Source organism: Bombus vancouverensis, chromosome 1 (genome assembly GCF_051014615.1).
Source record: "Bombus vancouverensis nearcticus chromosome 1, iyBomVanc1_principal, whole genome shotgun sequence".
Lineage (NCBI taxonomy): Eukaryota > Metazoa > Arthropoda > Insecta > Hymenoptera > Apidae > Bombus > Bombus vancouverensis.
In genome coordinates this window covers 24,449,129-24,455,101 of record NC_134911.1, presented here as the reverse complement: position 1 = coordinate 24,455,101, position 5,973 = coordinate 24,449,129, and the positions used below count along the sequence as shown (strand labels likewise).

General features: G+C 45.5%; 1 long non-coding RNA gene across 1 annotated transcript; it reads left to right on the top strand.

Moving 5' to 3' along the window:
* The first annotated feature begins 1,712 nt into the window (after positions 1 to 1,712).
* Positions 1,713 to 5,765, top strand: LOC143303483 (uncharacterized). Its single transcript, XR_013059856.1, has 2 exons — positions 1,713 to 5,340; positions 5,613 to 5,765. It is a non-coding gene; the product is annotated as an uncharacterized LOC143303483 (long non-coding RNA).
* Positions 5,766 to 5,973: the final 208 nt, after the last annotated feature.

Here is a 5,973-nt window from a genome sequence, read left to right as displayed (position 1 = left end):
CACGTACGAAAATCCGGTAATCCAGCGTTGCTTCTTGCATTCTCTGCACAGTCGACGCGTTACCGAATAGGTCTGCGACGAATAGGAACGTCTGCTTTGAAAGTACACCGGCGAAAGCGACAACGAGGATTCCCGTTCCAATACCAAAGAAGCTTACCTGGACTTTTGACGGCAAGATAGCAGACGACCGAACGAAAGGGGAAAATCACGACTAGACGAGATCGTGTGCGAGTTGACGTTAGGCCGATGGCGTAGCAAAGTGTCACGTGCCGAACCGCTTGATCTTTCGATTCCAAAAAGTCGACGAACACGCACACTCTGACTTCTTTGCGAAAGAAGCGTTCCTCTATTTTCCCCTTTACCATTCAAATTTCCAGGTCGGTCAGGCTTTGTTAAATTTCACGAATTCCTCTCTTCTTCCTCTTTTTATCCGACTGTCGCGCGCGTTTCCACCAGCGTACCCTTTGTTCAGCGAGTCTGCGTCGCTCCAACGAACTCAGCTTTTTCTGGAAATTCACTGGATAATTATCATCGAACTTTTGTTCTTTGACGCAGCCCTGGAAAGGTTTCGCTCGGCCGAACTCCATAGGAGAAAGCCTCCTCTTGTTCGAATTTCCGCGATAAACGACAGATATCGGGCGACTGAAATTTCCCGCGTCGTCGACGGACGCAGAGGATAAACTCGTCTTCGAAAAGCGAAGCAGCACGTACGTAACCGGTTTCTATGAAACGCGGGAAGCGTTTCGCCTGGATGCTTGACGCTTGTTATTCGACGCCTCTTCAAACGACAATCGTACAACGGACTCGACGGTAAACACGAATTTTCCATCGAGTCCCATAGAGGAGAGAAGAAAAGGAAAAAGGTACGATATGTCCAGTGTTTTGCGTTTTATAGATCTGGCGAGGATTTCAAATTACAAGCGATTATCTGGATTTCATTGGTTTGCCTACGTGTCGCCGGTCGACCGATTAATCCGTCGAGGACGGTAGCGTTAATTCGTTGCAAACGACCCGACGAAAAATCGATGTCGTCCCTCGTCGCGAAACGACGCGATGCAACACGTCGATGACTCGTGACCCGGCAAATTAGCAGCAGGCTGTCGCATCGTTTGGGAAGAAAATCAGGTTCGTTTCGTTCGTAACTGTGAAATCAAGGCGCGACGTTCTACGGCTGACAAACTCGCGGGTTCAAGGGGATGACGCCTCTTCGCGGTTACGGGTATTAGTATGCAGGAACGGGGTTGGCTCACTTGCCTCGCGGGCTTGTTATTGATGATGAACGTGCCGGCGGAAACGGAAACGCCCGGCTAGGATACGTTTATTCCGCGCCACGGACTCGAATTCACTGTTCTATTCGAAACTTAGACGTGCTATTGAAGTAACTTTGCTAAGGGTTTCGCGAGCCCGCGTCCGTCAATACGTTAATTAGAGTTGCGATCTTATTAGAAATTCGTTCCGCGAAAAATCTACAGCGTTTTCTTCTAAAGCTACTTGTTAATCGCCTGCCTCGGAGTGTTTGGAATTAGCGAGTGTTATAGGGGAACCGAGTAAAATGGTAGAGGGAGCGGGGGAGAGTGGGGTGGGTGTGTGTGGACGAGCGTGACGAGTTTGAAGCGATTATCGCTATCGATCGAAAGAAAAAACGGCGAGTAATTTACGAGGTTATTAATTTTCGCTGACCATGTGGTGGTTAAATCGAGGTCGAAGTTGTTTAAGCGGATTAAACTGTCTTCCTAAACTGGAACTCGACGCAAGTTCCTATGCCGTGTATTCTGTGGTGCGTGTACGGACGTTGGCGGACGATTTCGCTGGCTTCGCAGTAGATAAATTGGAAGGTAGACCGCTGATGACGAGCAGAACACGTATACGGATTCGCGAAAAATCCGCAAAATAATAAGAAAACGTGGACGTAATGGGTACGCGAATATAATTGCATCGTACGTGAAAGAGGAAATATTCTTGCCGCGAACAGGATATCGAAAATTGTTGCCGATTATTCGACATTATTCGACGATTCGTGGTCGAAACGAATTGAATTTTCTTCTATTATCGACGACGATATCGCGCGTTATCGATTACACATTGCCCACGTGTTATTATCATAAGCTAGTACGCGAAATTTATTATCGTTATCGAATAACGAACCGGAGCCGTGTCTCGTTCCAACACGAACCAATTTCGCTTCTCGACGATTTGCAATTCGAATAACTGGCGAATTCTTTTCCATTTTTTCCCCCTTTCCCCTGTATAAACTGGCTACTCTTCCTAATTTGAAATTCCTAACGGCAAAGTTATAAGTTTCCACGATCGCAAACATAGCCGCGTAAGTCGTAAATCATTCCGAGATTGCTTCGGACATAGACTACACTCGACTGTAGATTCGGAGACAACGTCCTCGTTAATAGCGCGTAATAACTTGATATGAGACTTCTGATAAAAACGCAAATATATTCCGGCGGTGTTGATTTCTGACCAAATAAGTGTAATTTCCATTACGGCTCTCTTCACGCTTGTGATCACGTATAACGAGGAGGAAAGGTAATATATGGGAAAGCGCGCAATTTCATAAAATTCATCTCCGTATAATCGTATTTACCAATCTCCATAATTTATTCGTACCAATCTTTTTCGTACGAATGTGCGGTATCGACGATGCAGTTTCGCAAGCCCGTTTCGCGCTTTACGTGTTGATTGTCTAACCAGGAGGGACGATACGAAATCATCGAGGTCGTCTTACCATTTACTGTTTCGGGGGTGATTAGAGTTTGGTCATCGGTATGAGGAAATCGCGGGGAGCCGTGAGTAATAACTACAGTCGGTGATAACTGGAAAGCAAATATACGCGTCAGTCGGTTAATTTAAAATTATCGCGTCCGCGAATCTCGATCGTTGCATCTATGCGAGGCAAATTACATTTTATCTCGGATGGCTTTATGCTGCGATGCGAACAATTTTAAGCGGCAGAAACGTTAGCGTATCGGAATTTTTAAATCGGCTACAGTCATCGGGTCTCTTGAAAGTCCGATGCTGCCAGCACGGAGGAAACTCGATTATCGGTGGATATAATTGCACGAATAAATGATTCGCGTCGATCAAACGTCGTTCAAGTTTTATCGCGTTAGACGACCTTTTAATTATTCATTTCCTGGTGAGATGATTTTCGCTAGGAAAATCAAACATCGCGTACGCTCGCACAAACAGCCGTCGCTTAAATAGATAGCAAAGTCAAATCGATTCGTTGTATTCGTTGTAGTCGCGGCAAATTTCTACCGCACGTAAAACGGGCATAAATCGAAAATCGATTTTATTTTCATACGCTCGGCTACCTCAGCCCTATTTTACGTACTATGATTCCGCCAAATTGTTTATTTACTGACCGGGCCAATAAACGGACAAAGGCCCGCGGAAATTCGAAAGGAGCGCAAATATGCGGAATTAACGATCGTCGAAACTACATTTTGTCCGGTAAATAACTGATTTACCTTGTCGAATGTCTAGCCAGTTGTTATTACACTGGGAAATTTCGTTGCTTTCATTCGACGGTTCTATGAAATGGTGGTTCTATGTGGTTACGTGGTATGCACGATATGGTTATGCGTGTACGCGTGCAATCGTAGATGTTAAGTCGTACGACTGGATCCGTTCGTCGATCAGAGGCGTCCATTGTATCTCGGTTCATTGACACGAACCTCGAAATGCATCTCGACTACCGATTCTCTTTCATAAGGCAGCCGTAAAGTCGTTCGAAATGGTGATATTCGGGAAAAATGGTGGATCGGCGTAGGAATCGATTACTTTAATGAAAATATTTGAATGGGCGCGATGGGAATGGTGGGAAGAGCGGTGAGCAGAGGCCGAATTAGGAGATTGAAATTTAAACGGTAACGTTCTTCTCGATGACTGTGCGCTTTAGATCGGGCAAATCGTTAATGGAAACGGGATATTAATAACGCGCGCTGCGAACCAGCGGTAATTTTTACGAGCAAGCAATTAACTTATCGAGTATAACCGACGATTTATCAGAATTCGTCTGTTGGCGTTTAAAGGTTGCGTCAAAACGTTGGAGATCCGACGGACGGAACACGGTTCGAGATAAACGTGCTTTGATTTGTCGGGCCACGATAGATACACCGGAGGAACGCACGTTTGTTGGTAACGGCCGCGTGTCGAATAACAGATATCGAAACTGACATTGCTCGCGTCGATACGGTAAAAATTTTGAGAACGTTTCAAAGACTTACGCTGTCCTACCCTTACGCGCGGTATTGCGTTGATTCGACACTCGTCGCGCTTAACGATCGGCCTTTTCGCAAAATGTGCAAACAACGAAACATTCGGCAACAACGTGCATCGCGTTCGCGGAGTATCGAACGAACAGAGAAAGGAAACAGAGGAAGCGCGAATGGAAAATAAAGGTAAAAAAGGTGAGAAAGGTTGTAACGTTTCATTTCGCAGCGCGTATCAGCGAGAGGACAGTAATTCAGGTCGCGACGCTTTTTTGTTCCCCCTCTGTGCGAGATCAAAATTTGCTGGTCGTGGTAGGCGCTTCACGGTGCGATTCACGGTAATTCGAGCTCCAATATTTGTCAGACCGAATTCAAAGTGGCGTTGGCGGCGCTAGCGGCGGCGCTAGCGACGTAACAGGGAAAATTTTCTGCTAGACGCGAGAACCACGTTCATCGCGCTAAATTGACAGTGTCGCGCCAACTCGTCGTGCCAGCCGTGGACAACGTTTAATATATTCGAATTCGAATTTCGACGTTCCACGCCGAGCAAACGAAAGAGATTTGGCTAAATTATACCCAGAGTCAAGCCAGCCGGTCGTTGCTCGCGTTTTTCTCTCGGGATCGCCACCATTAGAATATCTCACGCTTGGCTCGTTTGACGTTTCAATTTTTTTATTAGAATTGTCGATCCCTCGCTCCCTCTTGCCCCCTCGCCCAATTTGCCGAAATATAAAGAAATTGCTGATTCCATTGTTCGTTTTATCCCCATGATGCATCTGTGCCCCGATAGTTACGTCAAGCAGATGAAGTCGGAGCGCGCGTTTTAAAAGATTTCCAAGGGAATATATAAATTTAAAAAAGAGAGAGAGAGAGAGAGAGATCGATAAGCAGAAGTGGCAGTTTCAAACCATTTGGAGAAGTACGGAGGACAGAGTATAATGGGTAAATCTTTTACTATCGCGATCCGCAGATATCCGGCATAAAGGATACATAAGGAGACCTATCGCAACCAGTGGAGAACAAACAATCGACGATTTCGATTTGGAATGCCCGCGCAATTGCTTCTCTCGAGAGTTCTTTTCGCGAAATTCTCCGAACAGATCCTCGGAAGAAGGTAAGGAAACATCTTCGCGAACGTTACGATACTCTTATACACAGCATGTATCGTTGCAACGACGCGACCGGTATGGTACTTGGAAAATTTGATTTCCGCCGACTTAAACGGCTTCTCATTCTGTTTCGCCAGACATCCACGATAAAGAGGAATTATCATTGAAAGTTTCCAATATCGAAATGTCGATACTTATTTAATTACTTTGCATACCGAGCCCTTTAAACTAGTCCGATCGACATCGAGTTCATTAATTTTGAAATTTCCTGTTTCAGGAATGGGAACATCGAGCTTCTTCGGGCACAGGGCAATGCCAGGGCAGCGAACAACGATTCACGCCAAAGATCGCTTCTCGAGGAAAAATTTCTCGCCTGCTACTTCTTTCTTCTTTTTTCGTCGCCGCGTATTAATAAATTTGACGGGTCGAATCGCGTGTCAATTTCTGCAACAACCAACCAACCGACAAACGTCCCGAACATTTATTCATAAACGAGAAACGTTGGAACTTTGTCGATAATACGGCGAAAACCGTTTCCTGTCACACTTTAGATACGAAACGAAATCGAACAAGGATCCTTTTTATGTTGCTAATTCTCTGATTGAAATGGGATACACGTGGTATACGTCCCGGCCAAG